We start from the raw sequence: 24,467 nt of genomic DNA, 5'->3' as shown, positions 1-24,467 counted from the left end.
CAAAAAGTCTTTTCTCCAAATCTTCCCAGCAAGAAGCTGGGGGATAATGATTTTCATACAAGTCCTATAGGTGTTACAGAATTAAATCTTCTTTCAATGTGTCATTCTTTCTCTTATGGTGACTAACTGCCCTCTTTCTTGACTGAAAACAAATATTTATGGCCCTTCCATTACTAACAGAAATATTTTTAAATTACAAATACAGCTCTACTAATGGTCTGTTGAAGGCCATACCACATGCCAGTATAATAAAATTTCCATTTTAAGTCAAATAAGACTTGTTAGAATGTGAGAAAGTTGTATTTCTCATGATGGCATACAAAACAATTTATTATTAATCATCAGTTGCTACAGAACGAAGATCACAGAAGAAAATGATTTATTATAGGGGTAATATATTTGGTTTTATTTTTTTCTTCTTGTTAGTTTTTCTGATGGCGCCCCTTACCAAGGGGCATCTAAAAATGTCTTTTCACTACTGAGAGTGGTACTATTCTTATTTACTTATTAACAATTTTACAAAGTTAAGTGAACATGGGAAAGTATTGTTTTAAAGCAATTTGTGACAGAAACTTTTGTCCTTACACTATTCAATGAGCTTAATCCATTTGGTTTATCTCTCTCAAAAGAAAATGCATGTCTTTGGGTATTTGGAAACTGTGTCTAGAAATTGCCTTGTGTTTAATTTTTTTTATTTTCTTTTAAAACTATCTATAAAACTTATCATGTGATTTAATTTCACTGGAATTTATTTGTGAAGAAATACCAGACTTCTTAAAACAAACCTGAGCTCCCTTTTCTCCAACACACACACACACAGAAACACACACATTTGATAATATAAACTTTTTGATTTTGAAATCTACTCTGTTATAAATCAAAGTACACTGAATAGTGCACAGAGTGAAGTAGGTCAGAAAGAGAAAAACAAATACCGTATGCTAACATATATATGGAATCTAAAAAAAAAAAAAAGGTTCTGAAAAACCTAGGGGCAGGACAGGAAGAAGACACAGACGTAGAGAATGGACTTGAGGACGCGGGGAGGGGGAAGGGTAAGCTGGGATGAAGTGAGAGAGTGGCATTTACATACATGCACTACCAAATGTAAAATAGATAGCTAGTGGGAAGCAGCCGCATAGCACAGGGAGATCAGCTAGGCGCTTTGTGACCACCTAGAGGGGTGGGATAGGGAGTGTGGGAGGGAGAAGCAAGAAGGAGGGGATATGGGGATATAAATATACACATCGCTGATCCACTTTGTTATGCAGCAGAAACTAATACCACAATGTAAAGCAATTATACTCCAATAAAGATGTTAAAAAAAAAAACTACATGTGCATTTAATTGTGCCTCAAATGTGAGACTTGTCCCCCACACACACACCTAAGTCTGCTGCCCTATATTGTGAAATACATAAACAAAAGATTTAAATCACTTAGACTATATCTGGCCTTGTATCTACATTGTTGCACAACACATTCCTAAAACCAGGAAACACTAGTTTGTGAAAACACCGCTTGTTGTAGTATTGTTGCCTTTTAATAACCTCGGCAGTCTTCAAAGGATGTTCATTGGGTCTAAAATTAAAATTGATTCACTTGGCTAAAGTCTGTTCTCTTGGAACACACTGGAGTGTTCCTGATGCCTGTGTGTATATCTAAACCTATTTATAATGTAAGAGGATGAGCACGCAGCAACAGAAGTTTTATCTTGATATCATTTGATGCTACCATGGTTTGTTCAAAAGTATTCTCATAAAAGAAGTTGCAAGAATTATTTTCAGGACCGTGCATGGAAATGAGGCACATAATTCTGACTACAGTAGTGGGAGTGGTGTGTTTAATTCCACCCACACACCCTTATTAACTGAAAGCATTATTTCCAAGCTGCAAGACTTCAAAATCCTGGTTCCAGCAGCTATGCTGTCTGCCAGTATCCCAAAAAACTTTATTTCCCTAAGGTTTCCACAGTATGACATATTTGGATCATGTTCAGTTCTTACCTTCCCCTGTGTACATTTGTTTCGTGTATTTTAATTGTTCTCTTATCTGCACATAGATATTAATTCCAGAATGTACAAATAGGCACCATTGTGATTTCCCCACCACACTTTATATGATAACATCACTTATGAATGCTATTTACAAGTTTCCAGGCAGACGTGGGGTTGATCTAAACTTGTGGGACAACAGCATGCAGATATCTGCTTTCAGTTTGTGTGCATGTTTCCCCCTGTTATTTTCCCTTTTTTATGACTGTATTAATTGTTAGCAGAAGTCTCTATGCAATGACTGAGCAATCCAGCAATGGAATGTAGCAGGTGAGAAATTATTGTTTTGCTTCATCTGAGAAACCTGTCGATACAGCCTAATTCTTATGTCTTGGGACATTTGTGTAGTGATTCGCCACTTAATTCTCAGCATGTGGGCACTAGCTGACCACCGGGACATGAACTGTCCTAACATTGATGTTTTATCGACCCATTTGACACGATACTTGCAGAAATGATGAATCAAAAACTAACCCATCACTAAGGGAAACGGGACATGTGGGAATTGGTATGTTGCACCTCACTGAGTCTTAAGGCATTAAGGCTAAGGATTAATCCAAAGAGGCCGTGAAGGGCATCAAAGCCATACCCTAGCCTCATGCCTCAGTGAGTTAGCAGCAGAATGGGCCCTGCGGTCTAATCCAGAGCATTGACTTACTATTTGGTCAGGTTTATTTCCATAAATTTCTTTTGACACACAATGCGATACTTCTTTCATTGAAAAAGAGAAGTTTAAAAAAGTATAAATAAAATTACTAACCACTTAAGAATATGGTTTCAAAGGATATGAATAAAAGCCATAATTTTTAAAGCCTGTAACCATGAGTAATCTAGGCTGAAAGACCCTGACAGAGTTACAGTGAGACCAACACTGAGGCTTTGAATGTAGTCAATTAAAGGAGATGGCATGGGTCTTTAGACTGAGATAAAGTGTAACGTGAACTAGTCGATGAAGAAATAACATGACAAGGAAATGCCTCTGAACCCTTCCTAGTGCAACATAATTGCTACTGTCACCTCTGCAAACAGTTCAGATGAATATACAACTTTCCACTGATCTAGAAAATGGATGGAATATTCAGTTTCTCTCTCTCTCTCTCTTTCTCTCTCTCTCCCTCTCTCTCTCTCTCTCTTTTACATGTTACCAATTGTTTTAATCCTAATTGCATTTTAGAAACATCCAAGAAAGTTTTAAAAATACTAATGCCTAGACTCATCCAGAGAAATTGAGGCAGAGTCTCTAGAGGTGTGGTTGAGGCATGGGTATTTTTAAAACTCCCCATGTGACACCAATGAGTATCCAAACTTGAGAGAATTTTGGAGGTTCTAATCAATAGCTTACTCAGTGTAAACAGCAGCGTGAGATACATGAGTATGTTATGTATCTATGAACAAATTCCCAGAGTAGATTACAAGCTCCCCCCAAATAATTTGTTCCGTAGTAATATTAAACAGTCACTGCAAACTGCTTAGTAACTGTTTGGGGTTTTTATTTTGCCTTCTTTCGTTTTCCTTTTCTTCTCAACCAAATCAGAGGGAAAATCCCTTATGCTTTCTAAAAACAAGAAAAAACCAGATTGATTGACAATACTACACTTATGTGTACATTTATTTATAGGGAAATGTTTCTGCATTATGCTACTAAGTGACAAATGATTGTCCACACGGGTCAATCTTCTTTCCTTTATAGAATACAACTCTCAGCATCCATCTATAGAGTCAACTGCTATCTTCACTCACTGTTAAAATAAAGAGTCCTTCTTTTTCTTGCCTCTGTCCATACAGGCTGGCTACATTTACTTAGTACAAAAGATGAAAATATAGTAATGTAGCAAGAGCAATAAATGATGGCTGCTAATCTTTGGCCTCATGCACACTCCCACAAATGTTCACTCAGAAAGTGTTTAAGAAATGTTTCCTGAGTGCCATCAGGTGCATAAGAGAAGATCATGTTGGATTCCCTGGAGCTGCTCCATAAATTTATACTCTGAGTAATTTTGCATTTGTGGAAAGCAGATGGTAAGAAGGGATCAGACTTGCAAGAGATCTGTTAACACCTAGGAGCTTGAGAAAGAAAGGAGAACCTTCAAAACATGATGTAGATCTGATATCCATGGAAGGACAGAGGAAAGGAAGGTAGAATGAATAAGAAGAGTCTCAGACTACATTGCAGTTCCAAGAAAGGTTTGGCAAAGCCAATGGGGCATCCTAGAGCCAAACTCACCTGTTGGGGCAGTCTTGTATTCACAGGAATGGCCCGCTTTCTTGGCCACACCAGGCTCTGTCCTGTGCTGGTAACAGTAACTGGAGCCATCAGTCAATCATGATCCCTGTAATAGGAGATCTGAGTGTCATGTTTCTAAGGTTACCCCAGTCCATCCCTGTGCTACATATATCCATTTCTCCATGATGCTTGGTGGCTCAGCTCCACCATGGTTCCTATGGGCTTATCTTCCCAAAGAGAACCTTAAAAGCGGAAGGTTAGTGAGATGAATAACAGTCCTTCTCTTTGCAAGTGGTCTCAGGGCTACAACTGGTACTCATCCTTGCCCTTTCTCCAGTACCAGTTCTAAATACAACTGACCTGATAAAATGGACCAGAGATCATCTGAATGTGCAGAAGTTGCACTACAGGAAAGGAACTTTGAAAGGATGAGACTTGGAGCTTATGTAGGGTGGCTGGCACTTCTGATGTTCCTCCTCTCTGAGAGGTGGAGCAACTGAGAGAGAGAGAGAAAGAGATGAGAGACTTGGACTGTACAGCATAAACAAGTCCCCTTTATGCTGCTTCTAACTGTAATCAAATGGCTCTGCTCTGGGGGAGATAAAAAAGTGGAGTCCAGATTTATTACATTAGAATGCAAGCAAATGGCACTTGAGCAATGCATAATCTGTAATTCCCAAAGCCTGTTTACCATCCAATTATCCTTCCAGTGATCCCCAGCCTTTTTGGCACTAGGGACCGGTTTCGTGGAGGGCCATTTTTCCACGCATGGGGGGGGGGGTCAGGCAGTAATGCGAGCGATGGGGAGATGGGGAGATGGGAAGAGCAGATGAAGCTTCGCTCCTGCTGTGAGGCCTGGTTCCTAACAGCTGCGGACCAATACCAGTCCATGGCCCGGGGGTTGGAGACCCCTGCTTTACACAGATTTCTAGTAATCTTTGCTTGGAAAGCTGTGACACTGCAGAAAAATGGAACTATTCACAAAGCCTTGTTTCGCACCATCACTTCATCTTGACAAGGTGACTCAAACTTTCATTTCTGAGGTTCTGAGCTCTTGTCAATTAGACAGCTCTTAGGCCAAGTCTTCAGAGTATGTTTGGACACTATTACCATGGGTCCAGGGAGTATCAAGGGGTGTTCAAGTATGTCACCTGTGTTCCATATGGTTTCCTCCTTGACTGCATATTGTAAAAACAGCCCTAATCCCTCTTACTGATCAAGATTGATTACTCCTACCATTATGGTGACTTTTCTGTACAGCTACTGATCGTCCCAATTTTCCTGGAACTACTGGGGACATGGTGCCATATAAAGCATGTGCTCTGATTTAGTGCAAACACTACATCTGGAAGGACAGCATTCTGTCCATTCAGAGTTTGCCTCCAAGGTGGTGATTTATCCATGTCTTTAGAAAGCCATTCTAAAGCCAGAAATTGTGTTTCCAAGTCAATGGGTCATGACTTAGCCAGTCTTAAACTCCAGACTCCTTGATCAACACCATTAAAATCCAATTCCAGGGTTGCTTCCTTGACTCCTTCTTGTACTCACTAGCTATTTTTGCAATTTCTCCAATATGTAATCTCTTTTCTCTTTTATCAGACCTTGTACATCCTTAGCCAAGTTATGCTGAGATTTAAACTAGTCCTCAGCTTGTGGGCCAGCAAAAGTGGTATTGGAAGCTACTGAAAGGTCACAAGTCCCTTATGGTAGACAAGCTTTTGCAACGTCTTCCAAAAGGAGAAGTGCTAGCTTTGGATGAAAAAATGTGGGACATCTCTTTAAACTCATAGTGTTCAGGAGTCTGCAGAGTCATATTCTCAGACATTCCTCCAGAAGTTCCATCCCTACTTTCAGGTTCAAAGGTGTTAAGATCTGCCTTGTCAGGGTATTCAAATATCTCTTGATCTCCACTCTGACAGATTTTTGGTATACTGCTCAGCCTTTACTGTTGGAGGTAAGGGCTGTTTTGTAAGTTACTAAAGAGGTCTCTAACTGCTTGCTAATTGCCCTTTGTTTCTCATTATCCCTCCACAAAGAGTCAATACAGATTAGCAGTAACAAACAACTCTGCTCTATTTATAGTCATAGTTCCCACCATATCTTACAAACGCCAGAATCACTTACAACTTCAAGGATATTTCCCTCCACAAGTTTATTTCCCTGCATCTTAAACAGGGAAATATTTAGTTAGTGGGTAATCATCTTGTGTTTGGAACTGTCTATGCCCCAAAACTAGTCAGAATGATGTACTTTTCACCAGCACAGTAGATAGTGAATCAATCTCAAATCCTCACTTTACCACCAGTTTTCTTGAACTATTCTATTTTCCATTTACATTAGTGTGGGTTCTCCAAGATGCTGAAGTCAATATGGGATTAGAGATGAAAGTGGGATGGAGGGGCAGCAGAAGAAAGGGGAAAGAATCTTCAGCTTATGATATAAATATCAATCTCGTGTAAGAAAATGGTGATTGGAATGAAGGTTATTGTAGGACATGTCGCAGATTACAGTACAATTTGAAGAATGCTGGGGTTGGGTAGCTGAGTGCTCTCAAGACAAAGTTGTGTCTTGGAAGAGCCCTGCTTTTCACTGAAATGGGTCCACCTTAGGACTTCCTCTGTGCTCGGTCATTGGCTAGGAACAGGACATAGAATATATGGTCTCAGTGTTAGTGCAGTGGTGAATCCACAGGGGCAGCAACTAGTATCATTGGACAGTTATGTTCCTCAGAGCATGAGATCTGACTGGTCTATTTTCATAAACACCTCTACATGTAAGTCTAAGTAAATTGTATTCAGGTAGGTTCCTGTTACCAAAACCAAAGAAGGAAATTCAAAAGGTGCCAAGTAGACCCTAATATTGATTTATACAGGAGAACTCCATGGGAAATCAACTTACCTCTTGCACTGAGAAGAATCAACACCATCTCTTGGTGAGACTTCTGGGATCACACTTAAAAAAGAGAGAGAAAGAGAAGAATTTCACTTGACACATATTGGGTTCAAGGTACTGGTGGGAATCTGAAAAATATTGAAAATGTCCAAAAGAGTTGGGAAAGTAGAATGCAAGCTGGATAGACAATTTAGGAAAAGTAATTTCAATTTTTATCCTCTAGGTGCTTTAGTGGAATGCATAGTAGATATAAAGACACAGAAGAATGATGTAAATATAGTGTGTGTGTGTGTGTGTGTGTGTGTGTGTGTGTGTTTAAGGCATGATTTAGCATCACTAATTTAATCTCATGAATGCCAATAAATTAAAAGTTGAGATGCAGAAAGTGGCTTGAGAATACAAAAATAACACTATAGTTTATTTTTTAGTTCCATGAATTGCTTATATGTGGAATCCTAAAATAAACTGTGTTTTCAAGATGCCCTCAGGCTACATCCCTCAATGAACATATTTTCAAAGAGAACAGATACAGAAGTATCACTTTTAAATTCTGATCTTGACAAAACATTGTGAGTAAACATAGGTAAAACATACCCAGTATTTCTGTTTTAAGACAGCAAATTCTCTTTATAAGACATGGACACACATATATGCAGATATAGATTTATCTAGATCTCTCTCTCTCTATATAAGAAATTATTAAATAAAATTATACATTTGAAATAAGAGCATTAATTCATGAAAATCATGCCAAATACATGAATACAAAGCTTTTCAAAACTTTTTCAGTCTTAGAGCAAATGTAAACTTCAAAAGTTTCAGGTATATAAATGAAAACAGCCAAGCTAAAAGGAAAAAAAAAGAAGCCGGTTAAAAGTATCTTCTCAAACATTCTAGGGTGCCCCAGGATGAACCATTTAGAAAGCCAAGATCAGAGCAGATCTCTGAATGTAGATCAAGTTTTATCAAAGCCAACTACTTGGTCTGCAAGTGGAACAAAAGACATAGTTTAACAAATGCAGAAATAATGAGGGTTTCAGATTTCTAACCGAGGCTCCAAAAGATATACTCCAGTCTAAAATATCAAAGCATGGGAGGTCACAACTGAAACTACTATTGCCACATAGAATTTCTGCATACCATAGGCAGAATTTATAAAAGCAAAAATTTCAGTCACTTCCTCTTTGTATTTCTCGAATGAGAAGAAAATATATGCTAGATCTAGCCTACAAGAAATTTGCAAATTTCAGTATTTATGTTGGTTGACCAAAGAAATCTGTTGATTCTATGGAAAATTAAAGTCATTACTCTCCCACAGATTCTCAAGATGCTAAATTTCAAAATATTGGCACCAGTCACCAAAAGACCATATTTCAAGGTTGCAAATTTGAAGTTGTGTCTTGGGTGATGGTAATACGTTACAATGAAATATAAAAATGCATATAAATAATAAGGATAACTTAATTAATTATGCAAAACTTTTTTTTGAGATCTCAAAATAACTTCAATCACTTTCTTGTCCATCTGGTTCCAAGCATATGAAATAGAATCAGATCTATATCATCATGAATTCATGTGCTTGATCTTCTATTTGTTATCTAGGTGAGTTAATTCATATAAATCTCAATTTCCACATATTAACATTGAGAATACTATTATTACTCACCTTGTAGTTAAGATGCAATAATAAAACTAAACAACAGTGGCTTATTGGATGCCTTAAAAATGTAGTCAGTACTATATTGTTATTAATACCTTCACATTAAGTATGTAACAATTTGAATGTTCAAATAATTATATAATTACTTCTTTATTAAATAAATATGCATTTTCAATGTATTTCCATTATGTTGTCTTTTGATTGCTGAATTTTTCTTTTTTAACAATTAAAGCAATAGTTGCCCAGATTGGTTCCAGATGGTGGAGTAGAAGGACATGCACTCACTCCCTCTTGCAAGAGCACCAAAATCACAACTAAATGCTGAACAGTCATCAACAGGAAGACACTGGAACTCACCAAAAAAGACACCCCACATCCAAAGACAAAGGAGAAGCTGCAGTGAGACGGTAGGATGGGCACAATGACAATAAAATCAAATCCCATAACTGCTGGGTGAGTGACTCACAAACTGGAGAACAATTATACCACAGAAGTCAACCCACTGGAATGAGGGTTCTGAGCCCCATGTGAGGCTTCCCAAACTGGGGGTCTGGCAATGGGAGGAGGAGTTCCCAAAATATCAGACTTTGAAGTCTAGAGGGATTTGATTGCAGACTTCAACAGGACTGAGAGAAACAGTGGCTCCACTCTTGGAGGGCACACACAAAGTAGTGTGTGCATCAGGACCCAGGGGGAAGGAGTAGTGACCCTATAGGAGACTGAACCAGACCTACTTGCTAGTGTTGGAGGGTTTCCTGCAGAGGCAGGGGTGGCTGTGGCTCACCACGGGGACAAGGACACTGGCAGCAGAAGTTCTGGGAAGTATTCCTTGGCATGAGCCCTCCCGGAGTCCACCATTAGCCCAACCAAAGAACGTGTAGCCTCCAGCACTAGGTCACCTGAAGCCAGAAACCCAACAGGGAGGGAACTCAGCCCGATCCAACAGCAGACAAGCAGATTAAAGTTTTACTGAGCCCTGCCCATCAGAGGAACAACCAGCTATACCCACCACCAGTCTCTCACAACAGGAAGCTTCCACAAGCCTCTTAGATAGCCTTATCCACCAGAGGGCAGACACCAGAAGCAAGAAGAACTACAATCTTTCAGCCTGTGGAACGAAAACCACACTCACAGAAAGACAGACAAAATGAAAAGGCAGAGAACTAAGTACCAGATGAAGGAACAAAATGAAACCCGAGAAAAACAACTAAATGAAGTGGAGCTAGGCAACTTCCAGAAAAAGATTTCAGAATAACGATAGTGAAGATGATCCAGGACCTCAAAAAGAATGGAGGCAAAGATCAAGAAGATGCAAGAATTGTTGAAAAAAGACCTAGAAGAATTAAAGTACAAACACCTAGAATAATTAAAGAACAAAAAAACAGATGGACAATACAATAACTGAAATGAAAAATACACTAGAAGGAATCAATAGCAGAATAACTGAGTCAGAGGCATGGATAAGTGACCTGGAACACAGAATGGTGGAATTCACAGCAATGGAACAGAATAAAGAAAAAACAATGAAAAGAAATTAAGACAGCCTAAGAGACCACTGGGACAACATTAAACGTACCAACATTCTCATTATAGGGGTCCCAGAAGGAGAAGAGAGAGAAAGGACCCGAGAAAATATTTGAAGAGATTATAGTCAAAAAATACCCTAACATGGGAAAGGAAATAACTATCCAAATACAGGAAGTGAAGAGAGTCCCAGGCAGGATAAACCCAAGGAGAAACATGCTGAGACACACAGTAATCAAACTGACAAAAATTAAAGACAAAGGAAAGTTATTAAAAGTAACAAGAGAAAAACAACAAATAACATACAAGGGAACTTCCATAAGGTTAACAGCTGATTTCTCAGCAGAGACTCTAGAATCTAGAAGGGAATGGCATGATATATTTAAAGTGATGAAAGGGAAGAACCTACAACCAAGATTACTCTACCAGCAAGGATCTCATTCAGATTCGATGGAGAAATCAAAAACTTTACACACAAGCAAAAGCTAAGAAAATTCAGCACCACCAAACCAGCCCTACAACAAATGCTAAAGGAACTTCTCTAAGTGGGAAACACACAGAAAAAAAGGACCTACAAAAGCAAACCAAAAACAATTAAGAAAATTGTAATAGGAACATACGTATCAATAATTACCTTAAATGTGAATGGATTAAATGCTCCAACCAAAAGACACAGTCTCGCTGAATGGATACAAAAACAAGACCCATATATATGCTGTCTACAAGAGACCCATTTAAGACCTAAGGACACATACAGACTGAAAGTGAGGGGATGGAGAAAGATATTTCATGCAAATGGAAATCAAAAGAAACCTGGAGTAGCAATACTCATATCAGACAAAACAGACTTTAAAATAAAGAATGTTACAAGAGATAAGGAAGGACACTATGTAATGATCAAGGGATCAATCCAAGAAGAAGATATTACAATTATAAATATATATGCACCTAACATAGAAGCAGGTCAATACATAAGGCAAATGCTAACAGCCATAAAAGAGGAAATCGACAGTAACACAATAATAGTGGGTGACTTTAACACTTCACTTACAGGAATGGACAGATCTTCCAGACAGAAAATTAATAAAGAAACACAAGCTTTAAATGACACAATAGATCAGAAAGATTTAATTGATATTTATAGGACATTCCATCCCAAAACAGCAGATTAAATTCTTCTCAAGTGTACATGGAACATTCTCCGGGATAGATTACATCTTGGGTCACAAATCAAGCCTCAGTAAATTTAAGAAAATTGCAATCATATCAAGCATCTTTTCTGATCAAAACACTATGAGATTAGAAATAAATAACAGGGGAAAAAAGTAAAAAAACACAAACACTTGGAGGCTAAACAATATGTTACTAAATAACCAAGAAATAACTGAAAAAATCAAAGAGGAAATCAAAAAATACCTAGAGACAAATCACAACAAAAACATGATGATCTAAAACCTAGAGGATGCAGCAAAAACAGTTCTAAGAGGGAAGTTTGTAGCAATACAATCCTACCTCAAGGAACAAGAAAAATCTCAAATAAAAAACCTAAACTTACATCAAAAGGAACTGAAGAAATAAATGTAATAGAAACAGAGAAAACAATAGCAAAGATAATAAAACAAAAAACTGGTTCTTTGAGAGGACAAACAAAATTGATAAACCTTTAGCCAGATGCATCAAGAAAAAGAGGGAGAGGACCCAAATCAATGAAATTAGAAATGAAAAAGGAAAAGTTACAATGGACACTGCAGAAATACAAAACATCATAAGAGACTACTACAAGCAATTTTATGCCAAGGACAACCTGGAAGAAATAGACAAATTCTTAGAAAGGTATAACCTTCCAAGACTGAACCAGGAAGAAATAGAAAACATGAACAGACCAAACACAAGTGCTGAAATTGAAAATGTGACTACAAATCTTCCAACAAACCAAAGTCCACGACCAGATGGCTTCACAGGTGAATTCTACCCAACATTTAGAGAAGAGCTAACACCTATATTTCTCAAACTCTTCCAAAAACTTGCAGAGGAAGAAGCACTCCCAAACTCATTCTACGAGGCCACCATCAACCTGATACCAAAACCAGACAAACATACTACAGAAAAAGAAAATTACAGACCAATATCACTGATGAACATAGATGCAAAAATCTTCAACAATATACTAGCAAACAGAATCAAACAACACATTAAAAGGATCATACACCATGATCAAGTGGGAGTGGGATTTATCCAAGGGATACAAGAATTATTCAAAATATGCAAATCAACCAATGTGATATACCATGTTAACAAGTTGAAGAATAAAAACCATATGATCATCTCAATAGATGCAGAAAAAGCTTTTGACAAAATTCAACACCAATTTATGATGAAAAACTCTCTGGAAAGTGGGCATAGAGGGAACCTACCTCAACATAATAAAGGCCATATATAACAAACCCACAGCAAACATCATTCTCAACGGTGAAAAACTGAAAACATTTCCTCTAAGATCAGGAACAAGACAAGGATGACCACTCTTGCCACTATTATTCAACATAGTTTTGGAAGTCCTAGCCAGAGCCATCAGAGAAGAAAAACAAATAAAAGGAATACAAATTTGGCAAGAAGTAAAAGTGTCACTGTTTGCAGGTGACATGATACTATACATAGATAATCCTAAAGATGCCACCAGAAAACTAATAGAGCTAATCAATGAATTTGGTAAAGTAGCAGGATACAAAATTAATGCACAGAAATCTCTTGTATTCCTGCACACTAACAATGAAAGAACAAAAAGAGAAATTAAGGAGCAATTCCATTCACTATTGCAACAAAAAGAATAAAATACCTAGGAATAAACCTACCTAAGAAGGTAAAAGACCTGTGCTCAGAAAACTATAAGACACTGATGAAAGAAATCAACGATGACACAAACAGATGGAGAGATATACCGTGTTCTCAGATTGGAAGAATCAATATTGTGAAAATGACTATACTACCCAAAGCAATCTACAGATTCAATGCAATCCCTATCAAATTACCAACGGCAGTTTTCAAAGAACTAGAACAATAAATCTTAAAATTTGTATGGAGACACAAAAGACCCCGAATAGCCAAAGCAATCTTGAGGGAAAAAACGGAGCTGGAGGAATCAGGCTGGCTGACTTCAGACTATACTACAAAGCTAGAGTAATCAAGACAGTATGGTACTGGCACAAAAACATAAATATAGATCAGTGGAACAGGATAGAAAGCCAAGAGATAAACCCACACACGTGTGGTCAACTAATCTATGACAAAGGAGGCAAGGATATACAATGGAGAAAAGACAGTCTCTTCAATAAGTGGTGCTGGGATAACTGAACAGCAGCTACATGTAAAAGGATGAAATTAGAACACTCCCTAACACCGTACACAAAAATAAACTGAAAATGGTTAAAAGACCTAAATGTAAGACTGGATACTATAAAACTCTTAGAAGAAAACATAGGCAGAGCACTCTTTGACATAAATCACAGCAAGATCTTTTTTGTCCTACCTCGTAGAGTAATGGAAATTAAAACAAAAAATAAACAAATGGGACCTAATGAAACTTAAAAGCTTTTGCACAGTAAAGGAAACTGTAAAGAAGACAAAAAGACAACCCACAGAATGGGAGAAATATCTGCAAATGAATCAATGGACAAAGGATTATTCTCCAAAATATATAAACAACTCATGCAGCTCAATATTAAAAAAAAGAAACAATCCAATCCCAAAATGGGCAGAAGACCTAAATAGACATTTCTGCAAAGAAGACATACTGATGGCCAAGAGGCACATGAAAAGCTGCTCAACATCACTAATTATTAGAGAAATGCAGATCAAGACTACAATGAGCAATCACCGCACACCAGTCAGAATGGCCATCATAAAAAAATCTACAAACAATAAATGCTGGAGAGCGTGTGGAGAAAAGGGAACCCTTGTACACTGTTAATGGGAATGTAAGTTGATACAGCCACTATGGAAAACAGTATGGAGGTTCCTTAAAAAACTAAAAATAGATCTATCATATGACCCAGCAATCCCACTACTGGGCGTTTACCTAGAGAAAACTATAATTCAAAAAGACACATGCACCCCAATGTTCCTGGCAGCACGGTTTACAATAGCCAGGTCATGGAAGCAATGTAAATGCCCATCAACAGATGAATGGATAAAGAAGATGTGGTACAATGGAATATTACTAGTCATAAAAAGCAATGAAATTGGGTCATTTGTAGGGATGTGGATGGACCTAGAGACTGTCAGACAGGGTGAAGTAAGCCAGAAAGAGAAAAACAAATATTGAATATTAACACATATATGTGGAATCTAGAAAATAGTACAGATGAACCAGTTTGCAAGGCAGAAGTAGAGCCATATATGTAGAGAATAAAATGTAAGGACACCAAGGAGGGTGGGTGGGATGAACTGGGAGACTGGGATTGACATATATACACTAATATGTATAAAATAGATAAATAATTAAAAGCTGCTGTATAAAAAAATAAAATTCAAATTAAAAAAAGATGAAGAAATCCTTTAAAATAAATAAATAAAGCAATAGTTGCCCAATATTAATGTGAGTAAGAGCTTGTAAAAACATGGATTTTGCATCTGTGAACCTGCATTTTAATGAAGCACCACAGATAATTTTATATAGGTTCATTTTGGACAATACTGACATAATGATTTCTAGGAATAATTTACATGTAGTGCTATAAGTGGTGTTCAATTTCAAATGAAAAGCTTTTTGGATTTTGCAATAAAATAAATCTGTTAAGGAAAGAATGTTTGTATCCCCCCCGAATTCATATGTTGAAGCACTAACCTCCAACACGATGGTATTAAATGGTAGGGTCTTTGGAAGGTAATTAGCTCTATATGAAGTCATAAGGATGGAGCCCCCATGATAGGATTAATGCTCTTCTAGAAATTGGACAGGCACAGAGCTTCCACAGTGTGAGGACACACTGTGAGAATTTGGTTATCTGTAAGCCAGGAAGATGGTCATCACCAGAACCCAACCATACTGGCACCATGATCTCAGACTTTCAGCCTCAAGAAGTGTGAGAAATTAAATTCATGTTTTTTAAGTCTCCTAGGATGTAGTATTTTGTTATGACAACAAACTGAATAATACAAACCCAAATCATCCCAAGCATTTATTTGACTTAAAACATGCCCTCACAATGAGATATTACTTCACACTTGTCCCAACAGCTAATCATCAAAAAGTCTACAAACAACAAATGTTGGTGAGGATGTGGAGAAAAGGGAACCCTCTTACACTGTTGGTGGGAATGTAAACTGGTGCAGCCACTATGGAAAACAGTATGGAGGTCCACAAAAAACTAAAAATGGAAGTACCATATGATCCAGCAATTCAACTGCTGGATATATATCTGAAGAAAAAAAAAATACTAATTCAAAAAGATACATGCATCCCAAAGTTCATGACAGCATTATTTACAATAGTTAAGATATGAAAGCAAAATAAGTGTCCATCAACTGATGAGTGGATAAAGAAGATGTGGTGTATGTATAAAATGGAATACTACTCAGTCATGAAAACAGAATGTAATTCTGCCATTTGCAACAATGTTAATGGACCTAGAGGGTATTATGCTTAGTAAAATAAATCAGACAGAGAGAGACAAATACTGTATGTTGACACTTATATGTGGACTCTAAAAAATAAAACAAATGAATATGTATAAAAGAAAATAGAAACGTATTCACAGATATAGATAAACTAGTAGATACCAGTGGGGAGAAGGAAGGAGGGAGGGGAAAGATAAAGGTATGGATTTAAGAGCTACAAACTACTACATATAAAGTAAATGTGCATCAAGGATATATTGTACAGCACAGGAAAATATAGCTATTATTTTGTAATAACTTTAAATGGAGTATAATCTATAAAATATTGAATCTCTATGTTGTACACCTGAAATTAATGTAATCATCTATACTTAAATAAAAAATAATAAAAAAGGATGTGACAATATATAAAACATGAAATACTTATGACAGAATAATATAAAATGTATACTCACCATATTAATTTGGTTTATCTGTCTCCATATCTTTACTGCATGTTTTTTTTTCATTTTTTTTTTGCGTTACGCGGGCCTCTCACTTCTGTGGTCTCTCCCATTGTGGAGCACAGGCTCTGGACGCACAGGCCCAGCGGCCACAGCTCACGGGCCTAGCCGCTGCACGGCATGTGGGATCTTCCTGGACCGTGGCAGTAACCCATGTCCCCTGCATCGGCAGGCAGACTCTCAACCACTGCGCCACCAGGGAAGCCCTACCCTAAGATTTTATCACAAATTGCTAATGAAAATAAAGCTGTTAGTGGAGTTTCAACATGCATAGGTAAATGAGAACACAGAACTCCCCTTTCGCATGCCCCATTCTCCTCCTTCTAACTCCCTATGTGAACTCACTTTGTGCCAAGACCAAGAAGCTGTGCCCCAATAAGAACCAAGCTGATTTCCTCACACTGACTGGGGCTATTGCTCACTTAGAAGACTTGATGCTTAATTTTGATAAGCAACTAGAAGACCATGGAGACAACGTATAAAAATGATTTGTCTTGGGAGAAAATACTAAAGAGGGTTAATGTGCTGTTCCACATGTCTAACCTCCTGGGATTAAACCACAGACACCAAGATCACCAAGTGTACTTGGCAACAATGCGCTAAAAATGAAAAAAAAGAAGCATCATACTGTTATTGTATTCATTTTCCCCCAAGGCACTCTCTGAGAAACACCACACCCTCTAAGGGAATTGAGAACAGCTTCCTTGTGGGGTAGGTTATATAATATATATGCATCTTTTTCCAAGCAGTTAAACCATATCCAGCTATCAGCACACCTTACTTAAGATGATTGTAATGTATGAGATTAAATGTTCCTACCTGATTGGAAACCTTCTTGTCCTCAATTCATTGGCTATACTGGAGTTTTTTTCTTGGGTCAGACCTTCAGACTTCTACCAGAAATCATTCCTTTGGGGAAACCAGGCCTTCCCAGAAACTCAGGAAACTGAAATGGTGACAAGCAAGAGAGAAGGAAATTATTTGGACACATAGACCTCAATTGTTTGGTTTTAAGTAAATGTCCAAGCAAACATCTTCTAAATGGTATAATAACTTTAGGGAAATTCACGGTTTATAAGTTTGTGTGCTCATAAACTGAACATATTATGATAAGAGTACAGGTTGCATTTTGTGTCTTCAACTCAAGCAAAGACTTCAAAAAAGGCCCAGTTATCCTTTGTTCATTAAGACACAAAGAGAGGGCAAAAAGGGCAAGTTTCTAAGTCTTTTTCTTTACAATTTACTTCCTTTCTTCAGTCTTCATCAAGATCTTCAGGAAATTAACTTTACTAAAGTTAATTATTCATAAAATAAACATAGGAACCTGCAGAAGACTATTTCACAGAGACCTGTAATGTACAATATCCATTGCATACATGCACCATGAGCTTGTCTTTTCTAGCACTGGCATACACAAAACTCTGTGTGTGTGTGTGTGTGTGTGCGTGCGCGCACATGTGTGTCTTTTTTTGTGATGGAGCCATAGGGAGAAAATAAATCTATTGGCTGCAATTCAGTGATGTAGAAAGATTTAAGGGTAAAGGAAAAGGCTACATCAAGTGAAACAATAAAGTCATGAGGTTGTGGTTCCATAATAATAACAATAGCAGTCTTCTGTAACCAAGGGAGCAGGCTCCTCAAATTATAGTCACACCTGTTAGACCATCTGCCCATAAATTACACACTATCATTAATGGAAAGCAAATGGCACTGTCTCTCCTTCCCTTTATCCATTGGCCATCCTCATATAAACTCTTTTTCTCTTCAAGGTCATGCTCTTTCCTATCTGTTTAAAAATATTAGGATTTAGGAGGAGTGATACGTAATGTGCCGTGCCTTGGTACTTGTACCAGTGACGGCTCTGTAAGGAGCACTGGGTCGTTAGGAGGCTATCAATTGAATTCCCCTAGAAGCAGAACCTGAGGAAATAATTTGAATGCAAACTGTTCATCTGGGAGGTGCTTCCAGAAAACTCAGAAGTGGAGTGGGAACTGAATATGGAGGCATGGAAGGAAGCCAACAGAGGTGCATTACTGAATAAATTACTCCTGCAGGGAACTGCTGCCAGTACTTCAGGGGAGTTCTGTGAAACTCTACAGAACATGTCTCAGAGTTATCCCAAGAATCGGTGAGAAACTTGAAGTACTTATCTTCCAGTCCCCTCTGTCCTTGGTTGAAAGCTACACCCAGATACATTAACTCCTGCACACTTCTGGCCTGCCCTAAGGTGGATAATTGCAGGTGGCAGCATGATCCTATCAGCATATACTGGAATGATGAGTGCTGGGGAGATATGAGTGGAGCATTGAAACCATCTAATACAGTCAGGGCAGGAGATATTAATTATTGGCTTGAAAGTCCAAATGGATAACCTTAAATTCCTGGGTTTATGGTTTTACTTTGAGGTATTTAAGCATGATGTATGAGTAAAAATTTCCTCTATTAAATCAAGTTTAAGATCCTAAGTCCCTAATCTTCTGGAAAACTGTGGGTATCTTGTAACGGATTTTTGAAAAGTAACATGATTAAGAGTTCAAATTGACCATTCATTCATTCAAACATTCATTCATTCAACAAACATTTATTGAACACCTGAAGTATGTTATGGGTTAAACTAGGCACCAGTGTTACTGTTACTAAAATCATTATCGTGCCACCTAGAATTCAATGTATTGTGACACTCAAATAAGAAAATCCATGGTTACTGTAAAAATTATTACAGAGTGCTATAGGAAGACACGGTAAGACCTTAATTCATGCTGTGGACAGTAGTATATGGGCGATATCAGTAGGGCTTCCTGTAGAAGGCAATTGAAATGGATATGTAATATGAATGAAGGGTGAATTTTTGAGGAAAAGAGAAGATAAATTCATGGTTGCCAGAAAATGAATGGTTAAGGATCAGTGCAGAAAGGAGTTCCATTCATAATCAGTATAAGAAATGCTCACTGGGGCTTACCTGGTGGCCCAGTGGTTGAGAGTAAACCTGCCGATGCAGGGGACACGGGTTCGTGCCCTGGTCCGGGAAGATCCCACATGCCGCGGAGCAGCTAGGCCCCGTGAGCCATGGCTGCTGAGCCTGCGCGTCCGGAGCCTGTGCTCCGCAACGGGAGAGGCCACAACAGTGAGAGGCCCGCGTACCACAAAAAAAAAAAGAAAAAAAAAAGGAAATGCTCACTGGATTGTAAGAAAAGAAGACAATGGAGAGGGTGGTAGAAGCCAGATCATGCATGGTCCATGTATGTATAGTGAGTGCTATGGTCTAGTCTTTGTGTTCCCCTCCAAATTCATACGTTGAAATCTTAATTTCCGTAGCTGATAGTATTAGTAGGTGGGGCCTTTTGGAAATGATTTTGGTATTAGTGCTCTTATTAAAGAGACCCCACAGAGCTCCCTAAGCTCTTCTGCCATGTGAGGATACAATGAGAAGTCTGTGATTCAGAAGAGGGCCCTCATCTGACCATACTGGCACCCTATTCTTGAACTTGCAACCTCCGGAACCGTGAGAAAAAAAATTCCTGTTGTTTATGAGCCACCCAACCTGCAGGATAATCTTACAGCAGCCCAAAAGGACAAAGAGAGTTTGGATGGGAGATTTTACTCCAAGAAAGATGGGAATCCATTGAAGGATTTTACCTGGTAACTTAGAAGAGAGAAAAGTTTCATAACACAATCAGGTATTTTTATAAGAAAAATTTGTTTCTTTTTCAGAAAGATCACTCTGGAAATACAGTGACTCGATTTTTGGAGAAGTGTGATGGCAGGCCCGGATATAGAAAGATGAGTTAGTAGTCCATTAATATAAGTCAAACAAGAAAGTGGATATAAAAAGTGTGAATTTGTGGCTGAGAGTTCTTTTCTTTTAGTACTTGAAAAATGTTATGTCAATGCTTCTGACTCCATAGTTTTAGACAAGAAATATGCTGTCATTGGAATTGGTTTCTCAATAAGTGATGCATTGTTTCTGCCTGTGCACTTTCGAGATTTTTTTTGTCTCTACTTTTCAGAAGTTTAATTATGACGCGTCTTGACAAGGATACCTTTGTGTTATTCCTCTTTGGGTTTGCTCAGATTCTTGAATTTGTGCTTATGTCTTCTAAAATATTGGGAACTTTTTAGTCATTATTTCTTTGAATACTTTGTCAGTCCTACTTGCTCTCTTCTTTCATTCTGGAACTTTGATGATATGAATGTTAGTGCTTTTGTTACTGTTTACAGGTTCTTGAGATCCTGTTTTTTCTCCCATCTCTACCTCTCAGTCTATTTTTCTCTGTACATTTGGGACATTTTATTGATCTCTTCTAAGTTCATGATTCTATGCTTTGTAATCTCCACTCTACTCTTGAGCAAAGTTTTTTGATTGTTGTATTTTTCAGTTCTACTGTTCTCATTTGTTTTTATTCTTATAACTTCTAGTTCTTTGTTTACATTTTCTATTTTTCCCATTTCTGTCAAGGAACACATAATTGCTAATTGAAGCATTTATGTGACAGCTTATTTAAAATCCTTGTCTGATAATTTCAATAGATGTTTTATCTCAGTGCTGGTGTAGGTTTATTGTCTTTTCTCATTTATTCTGTGACTTCCTGGTTCTTGGTGCCATGAGTATATTTCAATTGTATTCTAAACATTGTGAGTTATTATATGACTCTGTATCCCATTTAATTTATTATTACTTTTTAGAAGGAAGTCATCCTACTGGAGGTGTAGTATGAGGACTGAGGGGTTACATACAGATTTCCATTGGGCCCTACTGTCAATACCCCAGCAAAAGTGGGCACTTACATTGCCTCACTGAAGACAGATCAAGTAGAAGTTCAGCTATCCTATTGGCCCTTCTGACACCTTCCCCCCAAAAGTGGGAACATTAATATCATTGTGTTGCCTTTTAGTAGGAGTGGAAGTTCATCTCCCCAGTACATTTCTTGACACCAGGGGAGGGGAGAAGTGAAGTGTTTGCTGTCCTTCCTCCCACTTCATTCCTTCTTGTTGATGCCGGATGTGGGTAGAGGGTCAGCTACCTGCTGGCCCCACTGACACCAGGGTAAGAGGAAGAGAACTGCCAACTAGCCCTGCTTGTGCCATCTCATTCTGTCTTACTGCCTCAGGACGGTTATGGGGATTCAGCACCCCATTGGGTCTCACTGACACCATGTGTTGGGGGTTAGTGGGGTGCCTACTCCCTCCAACCTGTAACATCCTATTCTTATTGATGTCGGGGAGAGACAGAGGCTAAGTCCCACCATTGGACCCCACGACTGTGTGAGGGCAGCCCAGTGTTAACTAGCCTGTCAGGCACCACCTCTGAAAGTCTCTTTGCTAAGGCAAAGGGGTGGAGGCTCAGCTCACCATTGCACCACACTGAAACAGCCCTGGTGGCGAATCAGAGCGCTGCCTCTTCTGGAGGGCAGGAGTGGGGTAGTGTGGAAGATCAAATCCTAGCTTGGCCCAACTGAAACCACAGGACATAGGGGACGGGTGCAATATTCCACTGGCACTTGGCTCGAGTAGTGTGTATATTATTGCCCAAATGGTTTTCTGTCTTTGGCAACCCCTTTCCTCATACCTTGGCTAGGGGGAACGGGGGTTTTGTGTTTTCTTTTTTGAAGCTTTCTTGTCTGTTGTTCTGTTGGTGGTTATTGATTGGGGGTTCCTGTAATACCCTCTCCAGGATGTATGGGAAGCAACAGGAAACACAGGGGACTCATCACCATGTTATTCCTCAAGTCCCAAAGTCCCTAGTTAAGTCTGCCTTCTCATTTCCACCTTTCAGTGTCTTCCTATGTTTGTTTGTTGTTATGTTCAGGGTTTTAGTTTTAAGTGGAAGAACCTGGGAGAAATGGGCTACTTCATCTTCTTGGAAGCAGAGGTCTGGAGGCCTACTGATGTTACAAAGCACTGCTGACTGTAAATTAAAATTTGATGATATACACCTTGCCCTTTAAGAATTATTCTGCTAGATGATGTGGCTTCCCAAAGTAGCTACAATTTGATTTTCATACTTCTAAAAGTCAAGTGTTTTGCTGGAGTTGAAAGTTAAAGATAAGCAAGAGATGAGGCTAAGATGATCTATGTGGTAACAGATTAAAGTTGGAAACATCAATATACATTCATGTTTAGCTTAATATTGCTTCATATTACCTTAATACACATGGTTATGTAGAGAGATACTTATAGATATGTGCATATACATGGGTAATGTACACACATACTATCTCTTTGCTCTGTCAGCTGAGAAGACCTAGAAGCAATGACATCCGGGCAGCAATTAGCACACCCCACACCCAGATCCTGCTGTCTAATACTGTTCTCCACTGAAAAGACCTAGTTATCCTTGAAGAAATAGCTGATTCTAGGACTGGGGCAGTAAATATACAAGATTTATATACAAGACCATCTTATAGTGTCAGAAAATTAGGAAGTTCCAAAAAAATATATAGGATGGGGATACCTCAGAGTGGCACACGAGCCACTGAACTGAAAAGAGTTCACAAGGGTCAGGACTAGAGCAATTTGAGGAACAAAGTAACTAATGTAGAATTAGATTATAACCCAAAGTATGAAATAAAAATCCATGAGTTCTTCTGATATAAATAAATAATTGGATACATAAATAAATGCGGGAGAATAGATAAATCTCCAGTGCAAAAGAATTCCAAATAGTTTATGTAGTACTCCATCTTAAGCATAACTCTCTATTCCTTAGTTGTGGGCTGAGCATATTGACTTCCTTCCAAAAAGTACAATATGGAGAAGGGAAAACAGTCATTTTACAATGGAGAAACCTGAAAAACACTACCTCAGCCTGGTGATCAAGGTCGACCTCAGCATTCATAATGCATATTGATACTTTGTACACTTGATGTGATCTGACAAAATAACCCTTCTACTCTTGTGGTCTTCCTCCCCAAAACACATAATCCCAATATTATCATGAAAAAGGCATCAAACAAATTCTAGTAGTGGGCATCCTACACAAACCTAACTATTCAAAATTGCCAAGGTCATGCAAGGAAAATCTGAGAAGCTATCAAACCCAAGAGGAGCCTAAGAAAACATGGCAACTAAATGCAATATGATGTTTTGGATGAAATCCTGGAATAGAAAAAGGACATTAGGTGAAAACTAAGGAACTGGACTAATGTATGGACTATAGTAAACAATAATGTATCAATATTTGTTCATTGATTGTAACAATGTAACATACTAATATAAGTTGATCATCATAGAGGGAAATGGGTATAGGGTATATAGAAACACTTTATACTATCTTCTCAATTTTTCTGTAAAATTAAAACACTTCTAAAAAATAAAGTCTACAAAAATGTTGTATTTTCTTGTTTTATGATTATGTGCCTGTATTTCCTAATAAATATGTAAATTTGCTTTGCCTTCCTTGATACTGATATTAAAGAAAATACTAAGTAACTCTGAAAGAATTTGTAACTCCAATTTAACAAGCAATAATTCTTGGTATTAACTTTTTAGGAGAACCCACTGAATAAATCAAAGCAAATTGTCTTTAAAGGCTGAATTTCTTTTCAGTGTTTAATCTTTTATATGATTAATGCATACCACAAGCATGGTTCTGTTTCAAAGGGCAGAAAACATTGATTGTAGACAATGTCTAAAATACAGTGAAATATTAATGTATGATGCTATAACAACTTTAATGTATTTTATGTTTTCAAAATGATGAATTGTTATTTCAGTCAATAAAGTATTCACTTTTATACATTTCCTACCCACCTTTTCCCAGAACACCCACAAGGAAATGATACTATCATCTGATATTAGGTTCATCAATTTAAATTGGAGTTTTTGGTAGCTGTGGTTGCCAATGGTACTGGAACGTGTGATATTTTTACAAATCCTCTCCATGGCAAAATCTGATCTTCACAAGGTAAATCACAGTAGATGCCTAAAGCCAAATGACATATAGCTTTGTAGCTAGATTACCATGCACTTTACTTAGAGGCACAAGAGAATGTAGAA

General features: G+C 38.0%; 1 long non-coding RNA gene across 4 annotated transcripts in view; it reads right to left on the bottom strand.

Moving 5' to 3' along the window:
• LOC125961835 (uncharacterized) overlaps window positions 1-24,467 on the bottom strand; it is an 89,442-nt gene that overhangs the window by 23,651 nt on the left and 41,324 nt on the right. For all 4 annotated transcript variants that reach the window (XR_007472905.1, XR_007472902.1, XR_007472904.1 and 1 more), the window contains exons 2-4: window positions 17,292-17,418; window positions 7,176-7,229; window positions 4,278-4,383 (exon numbers count right to left, since the gene is read on the bottom strand). This is a non-coding gene — a long non-coding RNA (uncharacterized LOC125961835). The remainder of the gene's footprint in view (window positions 1-4,277; window positions 4,384-7,175; window positions 7,230-17,291; window positions 17,419-24,467) is intronic.

The sequence above is a fragment of the Orcinus orca genome, chromosome 17, assembly GCF_937001465.1.
Source record: "Orcinus orca chromosome 17, mOrcOrc1.1, whole genome shotgun sequence".
Classification (NCBI taxonomy): Eukaryota; Metazoa; Chordata; class Mammalia; order Artiodactyla; family Delphinidae; genus Orcinus; species Orcinus orca.
Note: the sequence above shows the minus strand (reverse complement) of the source record. Positions and strands in the feature narration are given on the sequence as shown.